Below are 11,451 nucleotides of genomic sequence, written 5' to 3'. Positions count from 1 at the left end.
GTGCCACTACACTTGGAGCTTCTGTTGCCCAGACTGGTCTCGAACACCTGGCCTCAAGTGACTCTCCCACCTCAGCCTCCCAAAGCTGGGATTACAGGCATGAGCCACCACACCCAGCAAAGATTGCTCTTCAATCAGGAAGACAGATGCTTCTTAGTTCTTCTTCTTCTTCTTTTTTTTTTTTTGATACAGAGTACTGCTCTGTTGCCCAGGCTGGAGTGCAGTAGCATGGTCTCGGCTCACTGCAGCCTCTGCCTCCCGGGTTCAAGAGATTCTTCTGCCTCAGCCTCCCAAGTAGCTGGGATTACAAATGTGCACCACCACACCCGGCTAATTTTTGTATTTTTAGTAGAGGTGGGGCTTCACCATGTTGACCAGCCTGGTCTTGAACTCCTGACCTTAAGGGATCCACCTGCCCCCGCCTCCCGAAGTGTTGGGATTACAGGCGTGAGCCACCACACTCGGCCTGCTTCTTAGCATTTCTAACCTCTGCCCCTTGGCATCGCCTGGCCAAGCAGATGAAAGGTTCCAGTGAGCTGTCAACCAGCTCCGGGCTGGGGTCTTCCCTGGGCAGCTCCAAGTGGCTGGGATCTGGCTCCTTTTCCAGAGCTGGGTCCAGAAACCAAGATCGGGAATGCGTGATGGCTGTTCCATGGGCCCTTGCTTTGAGGTCACTTCCCTGGTTCCAGGGATCAGCTGCTGGCTGTAGGGAGCATGTGGGTTCAGCCAGGGTTTGTATCAACACAGCTCTGCTCTATCCGCGACCTAGTGGGTTCCTCCACTCCCCGCTGCATGACAACCCCAGGAAAAATATTAGGAGGGAGGGAGCCGCTGGGGGTGTGACAGGAGAGACTTTCCAGGGACAAATTTGTAAAAACTGCTTCAAAGTCCTCTCCAAGGACTTTCAAGGCCTCCACTGCCCCCTACTGACGGGTCACGGCTCAGGAAGAGAAAGCTGGGGGTGGAGCTGGCGCGGGGGGTGGGGGGGGAGGGTGACCAGCACCCCCAAGGCAAGGAGATGAGCTGGGAGAACAGGGGCCTGGCAGGGCCGCCCCAGGCCAGCTCCAGTCTCCAGAACCACTGTCTTCCTCCTCTGGCCACAAAATGAGGCTGGCCAGACACAGGCCTACTCCATAGGCTGGGAGGCTGGGCATGAAAGCACTCTGCTTGCATGGGGTACCCCATGGTGAATACCATCAAAGCCAGCCCCCAGGGTCTGCTGTCCTACAGGGAAGACAACGTAAGGCACCCATGGAACCCAGAAGCATCTAAAGGATCTGACAGCCATGAGCTGGGAGGACACAGTTCTGCAGCAGGAGAAAGAGGGGCACAGAGATAGGGTTCGCCCACTGTCCTTGTGATCATCGCCACTCAGGGCTGGTACGGACCACTTGGGACGGACCCTGCAGGGCGCATTCACAGTACAAGAGTTCTTCTAAAGGATACCTTACTCCACCCTCACAAAAAGCCAGGGTTCAACCTGGTGAACCACCTTTTCCCATCTGTCCCACCCTCCGGAGTCAGACCTGAATGGCTCCAGGCCTGGGTCCAGAAGGCACACCCAAGAGGTGAGTTTCCTCAAGCCTGCAAGACCCCTGGGCCCTTGGCCTGAGCTCAGGTATTCGTACCATGCTAGGACAGCCCTGGGCAGGCATCTTCACTTCTGAGCATCCCTCTCCACTTCTGCAGGATGTGGGGAACCTGGCCTGACTGGCGAATGGTCCTCGCTCCAGCAGCAGCCGGCACTACCAAGACCGTCAGCCACTCCAGAGGCAAACGACAGACCCTGGAGCCCAGTGTGAGGGCCAGAAGCCTGGTGCCCCCACATCTGCCCCATCTGCTGTGTTGCCCTGGGCACAGCCCACCCCTCTGTGGTCCCGAGTCTCAGCTCCGAGGTCTCTAAGACCCCTTTGGTCCCCGCAGCTCAGGATGCTCACTTGAAAACCAGGCCCAGTCAGCAGGGCCTCCCTCGCCAGCCCACCACTGGCCAGCTCCTGTCCAGCACCCTCCAGCTCATTATCCCCATCCCTGCAAACTCCACACCAGCACCCTAAGCCCTTCCTCCTCCAGGAAGGAGACTGTCCCCAAATGTGTCCCGTTCCCTTTTGATCAAAGTCCAGAAAATAGAGAAGCAGCCTCCCGCCTCCTCTCCCTGCCGAACCCTTGGCCTTTTGGATACCCCCTCTGATTCTCTGCTAATATCCCCACAACACAATCAGTCCTCAGTCCCTCCCCAAACGCAATCGGCAAGCATGCTGTAGCCCCAGCAGCCAGTGATGTCCCTATTTAGCAGCCTGCGGGAGCCAGCGCACCTCTCAGCCAGGTGGGCTGCAGGAGCCAGTCGTGGCAAGGGCAGGAGGCCTGGGTGCTGACGGCATCGGCACCACCAAAACCATGGTCAGATCAAGGTCACGGTCAGCGAGCTTCTCCACCTGCAACTTCCTCCTCACTAAGGCGGCCTCAGCCTCGGCCTCGGCCTTGGCCTTGGTCTTGGCCTCAGGAGCTGCAGACACAGCCCCCAGCCCCCACCCCAGGAGCTCAGCCTCATACACACTGGAGGACATGGAGCTGGGGCACAAACAGCCAAGAACAGGTACATCCGCAACCAGGAGCAGGGGGCGGAGGGCTGCCGAGACGTTCCCATTCCCACCGGCTGCCGGGGACTTACCACTTATTACACACTGACTGTATACCCAGGGCTGTGATATGTCTGCTTCTTATATTATACTATTAAATCCCCAAATTTGTCCCCAATTTACATACGATGAGGCAAATTCAGAGTAAATAACCTGCTTATCAGCTTCTGAACCCAGGCTGGCTCTAACCTCCCTCCTTCCAGCTGCTTTGAGCCCACACGAGTATGAGGCACAAGTGAACCCTACCAGCTGGGAAGTGCGCCCTCCCTCTGCTAACCCCACAGCCCTCCCAGCCTGTGCCTGAAGCTGCCAGCACCCTCCCACCCAGCACTGCTCTCTGTAGCCTGAGCTGTTGCTGTGTGACCCAGGGTTAGTGCCCGAACCTCTCTGGACTACACCTGCAAGATGAGGATGCAGCTGCACAGCCTACTTCAAATGCTCACTAACTTGGCATGCACAGCTAACATCTGCCAAGCCTGTGACATGGACCAGCTTTGCTTCCATTTCGAATGTGGTACCCCCACCCACTTTGGGGGTGGAACTGTTAGTTCCTCTTTTTCCGGATAAGGAAGTTGAAAGGCTCCAGAAGGCACCAAGGTCAGCTGGTTTGCCAGTAGGTACAGTGCCCACCCATCACTCACAACGCACCCCCGACCGCTTCGCCTGTGTCCCCAGTTGAGGTGTGTGTACTTGAACACTTTGCCAATGGCTGAATCTGCACCAGGGTCACTGTGTCAGCTGGGCCTGCCAGGCCACCCTCCCCGAGCTCTGTCCAAGGCAGGGCCAGTCCTCGTACCTCGCTTCCTTGCCAGTGTCCCACCCAAGGCCCTGGAGTCAGAGATCCAGCTAAATCCTGGCAATGCCCCATACTTGCCCTGTGACTATGGGCCAGCGAGTCAGCCTCTCTGTGCCTCCCAGGTTGCTGTGAGGGTTACAGGAGATGCGCGGAGGGCCCTGAGCTTGGTGGCTGGCCTGCTGGAAAGGCTAGTTACGCGGTGTAAGGATGGCAGCAGTGACAATAAATGAATCGAACGAAAACAAGGCAAACTGGGCCTGGGGAAGGGCACCGGTTAAACAGACCTGAGTGGATCAGGACCTTGCACATGAGCAGGCGAAAACAGCTCCAAATAGCAAGTCTGGCAGGCCCAGGATGACTCAGCCCTGGGTGCTGTCCAGGGCCCCCTCTCGGTTCCCCTGCCAGCCTAGTCTCCTCCTGTTCCAGCCTGACTGCCCCTATGGGTACCAACGAGTTCCTGACCAGGACTGAGGCAGAACAGACAGGGCTCAAGGCCCCGCAGGCAGGCACAGAGTGTGAATGGCAAACAGGAGACGCTCCCGGCACCCCACCGTCCTTCCCTCCCCGAAGGCTGACAATGCCAACCTACAGAAGAAGCTGTTCTTCCTGGCCTCGGATCCCATCTCAACACAGTGCATGAGGCAGCTGTGACCAGAGGGTGTGACTACCCCTGCAGATGGAACCCATTCACTGTGCCCAGCCCATAGCCAGAGCCCGGAGGACGGGGGAAGTGAAGTGGGACATCTCCCACAGTGAAGGGAGAAACCAATCTAGCTATTTTTTCTTGGATTGCTTCTGGAACTCACCCTGTCATGGCTCTACCCTAACTCAGCTTCCCAAACCTCAGAGAGCTCTGTCCTTTGCCCTGCATCCTATCTCATCCGCTTGTGCTGGATTAGTCCCCTAGAAACCCCGTCTCCTGTCATTCCCAGGGCACCAAGGCTGGTTGGAGGGTTTAGGGATTCCCATCTTCTGATCCAGCCCCAGTGGCTCACCCCACGCTCACCTGCACTCACAGGTGTGTCTCCCACCTCCAGCCTTTGCACGGGCAGCCCCACATTCTGGGAGCTCAGCCTCCCCCAACGACTCACTCCAGAGCACAGGGACCTCTCTCTCTGACTCCTTCTTAGCTCCAACCATGAGTAGTCCATGTCATAGCAATGCCTTAGTTGCTTGTCTGCTAAGTTATGACAATGCCCCTTTGCCCTCTAGCCTAATGTCTGCATATAGACAAACCTCCACATTCTAAGCTACCAGATACCACTTCTTCCAGGAAGTCTTCCCTGACTGCTCCAGTTCGACAGAGGCTTCCCTCCTCTGTGCTCCCCTAGTGCTTAACAAGCATTCACTGAGCACCCGTAACATGCAAGGCACCCGCAACACAAGTCAGTGTCCCGTGCCCTCCCAGAGGGCATATGAACAAATAAACAGCAAGACTCTCCAATACTCATCCCTGCCCCACAGAAAACCACTCACAGGCATGGGAGGGCTGCTTTAACTGCGGGTGACAGGGACGCCTCTCCAAGATGGCAGCGCTGCAGCAAGACCTGAATGAGGCGGCCAGGAGGTCTGGGGAGGGACTTCCCGCGAGGGAACAAGCCAACATTCTTCTGTGAGGATGAGCCCTCATGTCCCAGGAGCAGCCAGGCCAGGAGGCCGGTGGGGAGTGGCCGGGTGACGTGGGATCTCACAGGCTGCCCCAGGATGAATCAGCACCCCAAGCACAGCAGACACCCAGGGAAGGCTTAGGCTGAACACATTCTCCATGCAGGAGCTTCCCGGGGCTCCTGGGCTCACGCTGTCCCACCATTGCACACCTCCAGGGGGTTGGGGGGCACCCTTTACACCACCCTCACAGGCAGCGCTCCTGGGGGAGGTGTGCTGTGCAGGGGACTCGCTGGCCACCCTGTGGGGCGAACCACAGGCGACAGTGTAGGACAGGTGGTCAGTTCAGGAGGGACAACTACCCAAGCAGGGGTCAGAGGGCACTCAGATTTGGGAGGAATCCTCAACTTCTCAGGCCCAGGCAACCAGAGGTGGGGGGTGGGGTGCTGCTTCCTGAGATGGGAGGCCTGGGTTCCTGGCTGCATTCCCTGGTGTGGAGGTGCTGGGAGGTGCAGAGGCCTCCTCCTGAGGCTGGGACCCTCTGGTCATCCTGACCCACTGTTCCGATCCTATCCGCCTGTCTGAGGGCAGAGCCTGAACTCACAGTCGTGCACACTCCCCTCTGCACAGGGCCCTGCGGGGCTGCACAGCAGCCTCTCCTCTATAGATCAGGACCCTGAGCTCCAGGAGGGCTGGGACTGTCCGAGACCGCACAGCCAGGGTCGGACACAGCCAGGCCAACCTCGTGACTTCTGGCTCCATGCATTCTAGGCACACAGGTAAAATTCTACTGGCTGGGAGGGTGGGGGTTGGGGGAGATGAGCAGGCGGGCAGCTTCCTCTTAGTCTCCCAACATGTGTGTGCCGGATCCCTGGCGGAGGAGCACAAAGACCCTTTCCCAAGACACAGAAAGAGGCAGTGGGGGGTCCTTCTCTGGCTGAGGCTCCAGGTCCTGAGTATTGGATGCAGCCCCACTTGGAGGTTGGAAGTCAGGTGGCCTCGGGGGTGTGTGGGGCCCGCCAGCTCAGCTGCAGCTCCTTCCATGTAAGGGAACCTCCCAGGCAGCATCCCCATGGCCAGAGAGGGGGCCGGGAAGAGTGGGGGCTGCAGCCAGAGTGGCACTCGGGTGGGCTGCACCCTGAGGACACGGTCACATCCCCTTCCCAGACCTCTGAAGCCCTCAGGTACGGGTCAGGGGCTCTCAGCTGCAGGCAGGAGAAGGCCCCACAGTCACAGATCCGGGGAGTCCAGCTTGCAAAGCCCAGAGGCTTCCGGAGGCTGCTGGCCCGGCTTCCTGTGCAGCTGGGTTTTCCTGGGAGGCCCTCCTCCGGCACTCTCAGTCCCCAGCCCGCACGACCTCCCACAGCTGGGCCCATCTTCCCAGGCCCAGGTCACATGGTGCAGGTCAGTGGGGCTCTGGGGGAGGGCAGGGCGCCAGGAACAGCCCCGGGGGTGGGGGGACTGGAGCAGAGCTCACTTTGGCCGCCTGCCCACTTTGCACGAGGGATGCTAGACTTCCACATGTGGTCACTCAACTTCGCCCAACTATGCGTAAGTCCTGGTTACCCTCACCCTACTGACGGGAATTAAACTGGCCAAGGAGCAGCTCGGATTCTGAGTAGAGCAGGGGTCCAAGCCTCCCAGGAGTTCTAGGCATCCCCAGCCCCTCCTCCTGAGTACTGAGTTCACACACTCAGCACCCAAATGCCCATTCACTTGGGGGTCCGCCAACTGCTAGTTGGCATGGCTTAACAAAGGGCTTCTGTGCCACAGGTCTCATTTGATCCTCCCAAAAACTCTCTGAGGCAGGACAATGTTATTCAACCCATTTTACAGACAAAGCAACTGAGCCATAAAATGGCTTGCCAAAAGATACAAAGGCAGAAAGATCAACAGCAAAGAGCTTCTCTGTGATCCTGACCAGCAAGGCCCCCAGAAAAAAGCAATGGACCCTGAGGCCCTCACAGGAGCAGAGTCCTGGAGGGAACGACAGCTTAGCCTCATGTCACCCTCAAAGGGTACCTTGAAGGTCAAGGTATTGGGCCCAAGCAGACTGGACTCTGTTCCCTGCACCCCTCCCACCTCCTGAAGCCCCTTCCCTCCCACCCAGGTGGGCCGTGGAGGTGTCCACAACACATAATGGAACAGCCGGTGGGTCATGGGCCCCCCAACTGAGCCAAGGGGTTCGCCCAGAGGCTCAAACAGTGGCATAGAAACCATGAGCTTAACTGCAAACCAGCTCGGGCTTTGGAGTCAAGCAGCCCTGTGTTCAAAGCCAGGGTCAGTTGCTTCTAGCTGTGTGGCCTGGGGCCGGTTCTTCAACCTCTCTGTGCCCCGGTGCCTTCTTCTCTGCGGTAGTAACAGGACCGTTTTCTGTGGCAATGGTGCGGATACGTCCCATGAAGCACATAAAGCTTCGAGCCCAGCGCCTGGAGTACGTCAGGATGCAGTAAGTGGTCACTTATGATTCATGAAATATTAATAAGGCGAGGGGTGGAACGACAGCCTCCCTGCGTTGTCCCTAAAATGGAAACAACTCTGCTCAGCGCTCAAAGCAGCAGAAAGCGAGCCAAGGACAGGCTCCCAGTGACCATGCCCTGGCAGAGCGTTCCCTACTGGGCCCAGGCAGGGCTCAGGGCGGGTGGCCACCCTCCAGATGAGCTCATAGCTGGCACCTGCTTCCAGAGCACATGTCTGGACTTTCCAGATCTTTCCTCCCCTTTCTCTGACCTTTCCCTACTCTGCAACCCCCACCTCCTGCCACTTTCTTACTCACTCTCTCCTTTCATTCCTGTTCAAAAACAAATAATGGAGGCCAAATGTGTCAGCTGGCTCCCTGGAAAGGCTTCCCTGAAGCAGGAACACAAGGCGGGCGGTGGAGGATTACTCAGCGTAAGCCACGTGATCTCTGCGCGGAGCCAGGGAAGGGGAGGCGCTGAGATCGAGGGTGCTAGGATCGAGGCACTGAGACGGGGTCACTGGACAAAGGCCAGGGCCAGCTCCCGTTCCCACCCCAACAGGGGCCCCCACATTTAGGGGCCACATCTCCAAAGTCTCTTGGGCAAGAGAGACAAATCCCATCACAGGGTCAGAAACCCTGCCTCCAGGCCGCGATCTGGGGGGGGGTGGGAGATTTCTGGCCGGTTCCTAAACATTCACTCTGTGGACAGAACTATCAAGGGGAACTCAATGTTTCCACAACAGCTTGGTCAAGATATAGGTATCAGGCTGGGCGCGGTGACTCATGCCTGTAGTCCCAGCACTTTGGGAGGGGATTGCTTGAGGCCAGGAGTTCGAGACCAGCCTGGCCAACATGGCGAAACCCCATCTCTACTAAAAATACAAACATTAGCCAGGTGTGATGGTGCAAGCCTGTAGTCCCAGCTACTTGGGAGGCTGAGACAGGAGAATTGCTTGAACCGTGGAGGTGGAGGTTGCCGTGAGCGGAGATGCGCACCACTGCCCTCCAGCCTGGATGACAGAGCGAGACGGTCTCAAAAAAAAAAGATGCAGGTATTGTCTCAGGGTTCACAAGTCTAACCTTACCCCTGACGTTGGCATTTAATCCTGATGCAGATCCTAGCAGGAAAAAGGAGAAGAGCCAGAAGGCTGTGGGGACCAGGGGGTTTACAGCAGTGCTTATTAGACTTTCTCTGGCAGGCAGAAGTGTCCCCTGGAGGCTGCTAGACAAGCAGAGGACCCACCCCAGAGGCCCTGGTTCGGGAGGGCTGGGTTAGGGCCCAGGAAGCTGCATTTCGGCAGGAAATTCAGAGCTATCCTGAGCCCTACTTTGGAAGCAGAACAGAACCAGAGGGCAGAACAGAACTAGAACCAAAAGCTTCTGTGGGCCCCGTTTCCTGGGGATGGGCCTCTGCACCATCCGAGGTGACCATTAGTCCGGCTCCCTGGGACCAGCCCTGAGCACTCCCTGGGAAAAGCAGGACCTGCAGAGGACAGTTTGCCAGGATCCCCCTGACCCCCCACCCCACCCGCTCTCACCCCAGCTTCCCCCACTTCCATCCTCCACCTAGAACTCTGGAGACCTGGCCCTGGAGGCCCAGAGACCAGAAATAAGAGGAGACAAGGGGAGAAGCTCCCTTCCCCATTCCTCAGCCACACCAATGGGCTGATCTCCCAGGAAGCCACGCCAGCCACTGCTACTGTCCTGGCCACCCCACCTGGCCCTGAGGCTGGGTGATGACAAGCATTCCGTTCTGCCTGCCTCTTCACCTGAGGCTCCTGCTGATGTGAGGCCTGACCACTTGCCCAGGAGGCACAGGACAGAGCCCAGAGCTGTTCAAGAACACATAAGCCTGAGGCCCGGGTCCTGCACCTGGGAAGGGCCAGGAAGGGTTAAAGGAAAATCCCAGCTGAGCACAGTGGCTCATGCCTGGAATCCTAGCACTTTGGCAGGCCAAGGCAGGAGGATCATTTAAGCCCAGGAGTTAGAGGTCAGCCTGGGAAATATAGTGAGACCCCATTTCTACAAAAAAAATTAAAATTAAAAAATTAGCCAGGCATGGTGGCACACGCCTGTAGTCCCAGCTACTTGGTAGGCTGAGGTGGGAGGATCACTAAGCCCAGGAGGTCAAGATCACAGTGAGTGGGAGATTGGGCCACTGAACTCCAGCCTGGGCGACAGAAGAGAGACCGTCTCAAAAAAAACCCTACACTCCATGGAGCTTAGTGGAACCTTCGGCCAGGGCGTCTCAACTGTGCAATAAGCTGGCAGCTGCCAATCCCCGAGGGTGAAGACCCATCCACTAACAACCTGCACCCCAGTGCAGTGAGAGGAAGCGCCTGGGGAAAGATGCCGGCTGAGGCACCGAGCTCAGCCCGATCCACCGTGGAGAAGCCACTCCAGTTCCAAAGAGAAAGATCATTAAACCTCAGGTGAATCGCCCAAAAGCCATCCCTGTACACACAGAGGGTGTATTCTGGGACATGTGGATACCTTCTCCCAGGACAGGAAGCAAAATCCGTAGGCAGAGATGTGGGCCTCCCCGCTCTTGCTGGAGCCAGCCTGGAGCCCTCCCTCACCTCCGTGCCCAGGGAAGCACAGGCCCCACCTCCACCGCAGCCAAAAGACTTCCTGTTGGCTTTCCCAGCAGCATCCAGCCCAGGTCTTGTGGGGAGAGGCAGCAGGGGGAGGAGCAAGACAGAGAAAGATGAGCTCCTGGCAGCTGTGACTAGGGGGAGAGAAATGAGGTTACAATCTGTTCCTGCTCACCCCACAGACGGGATGTGTCTTATTTCAAAATCCAGGGCAGCTGAGGGACTGAAGGAAGAGGGAGACACCTTCTAACTGGGGTTTTCTTTCATTTCACCCCATGGCGCCTTACACAGGAAAGAGCCGGAGGGGCTCGGGCTCCTGGCATCCAGCCAAAGCCTCAGGCAGGGGCCCAGACAAGGGGCTGTGCTATCACTCCAGGTAGCCCGAGGGTCAGCGACGGTAGAGCTCCACCCCACCCCACCACTGCACAGTACCCCGCATCCAGGACAGCTCAGCAGCCAGGCTGCCCCAGGGTTCAAATCCAGACACTTAACTGTGGGGCCTCTCTGCGCCTTGATTTCCTAATCTGGAAAATGGGATAATGAAAGTAACTGTTGGGCAGGGCAGGGGGTAAGTGAAAGCCAGCGTTTGTCTGAGAGTGATGTGGTTAGGACCGTCATTGTGACCAGACATTGAGCCTTCTCCTCCCACCTGAGACAAGGGTTTCACTCACTGTTGTCACTAAGATCTGGACCCGGAAGGACGGGGAAGTCGTCTCATTCGCAATCCCAGAGGGAAGGTGAGGTCCCCGTGCCAGCTGGCTGCTGCAGGGGAGAGGGTGGGAGACGGCTGGGGGACAGAGCAGCAGGGACAGCAGGAGGAACGGCCGGCAGGGAAGTATCCCAGTGATCTAAAGGACTGTCCACCAGGAGGACAGCTCGGACTCTCCCCACTGAGACAGACTCCTCTGGACAGTTGGGCTGAGGATTCCCAGGGCCGCTGAGTGAAACAGAATCAGCCATCACTGAAGCCACATGTCCCACAGGCTTGCAAGCACAAGTGGGGGACTGTCCAGGTGTCTCTGTTTCATAGAGGCCAGGCACCAAAGCCAGGGTAGCCAGAGGACATCACGCAGCAGAGTGGGAGCCTCGCAGAACCACCAGCCAAGAAGATGCATGCAGAAGCACGCAAGTGTTGCAAGGAGGCAAACTTCCTGCTGGACTGAACATGGGGAGCTGAGCTTCCAATTGCTGAGCCGGGTTGTCTGGCCCGCTTCTCTCTTCCTGAACAGAATGTCCCCAGACAGAGCGGCCAGGCAACGGCATGGCCAAGTGGGGGTCTGCATTCCAGGCCTGCCCTGCAGCCTGACCAGCCTGCCACCCTCCCAGGAGACACAGGACTGGCCAGGGCTCCCCTAGGCT

The 11,451-nt window shown here is 57.8% G+C and overlaps 1 protein-coding gene across 6 annotated transcripts in view; it reads right to left on the bottom strand.

Annotated features, from left to right (window-relative positions):
- SEPTIN9 (septin 9) overlaps positions 1 to 11,451 on the bottom strand; it is a 215,970-nt gene that overhangs the window by 70,988 nt on the left and 133,531 nt on the right. The window lies entirely within an intron of this gene.

The sequence above is a fragment of the Trachypithecus francoisi genome, unplaced genomic scaffold (assembly GCF_009764315.1).
Source record: "Trachypithecus francoisi isolate TF-2019V2 unplaced genomic scaffold, Tfra_2.0 Lachesis_group20, whole genome shotgun sequence".
Classification (NCBI taxonomy): Eukaryota; Metazoa; Chordata; class Mammalia; order Primates; family Cercopithecidae; genus Trachypithecus; species Trachypithecus francoisi.
The sequence above is the reverse complement of the archived record's forward strand: the minus strand, read 5'-3'. Positions and strand labels throughout refer to the sequence as shown.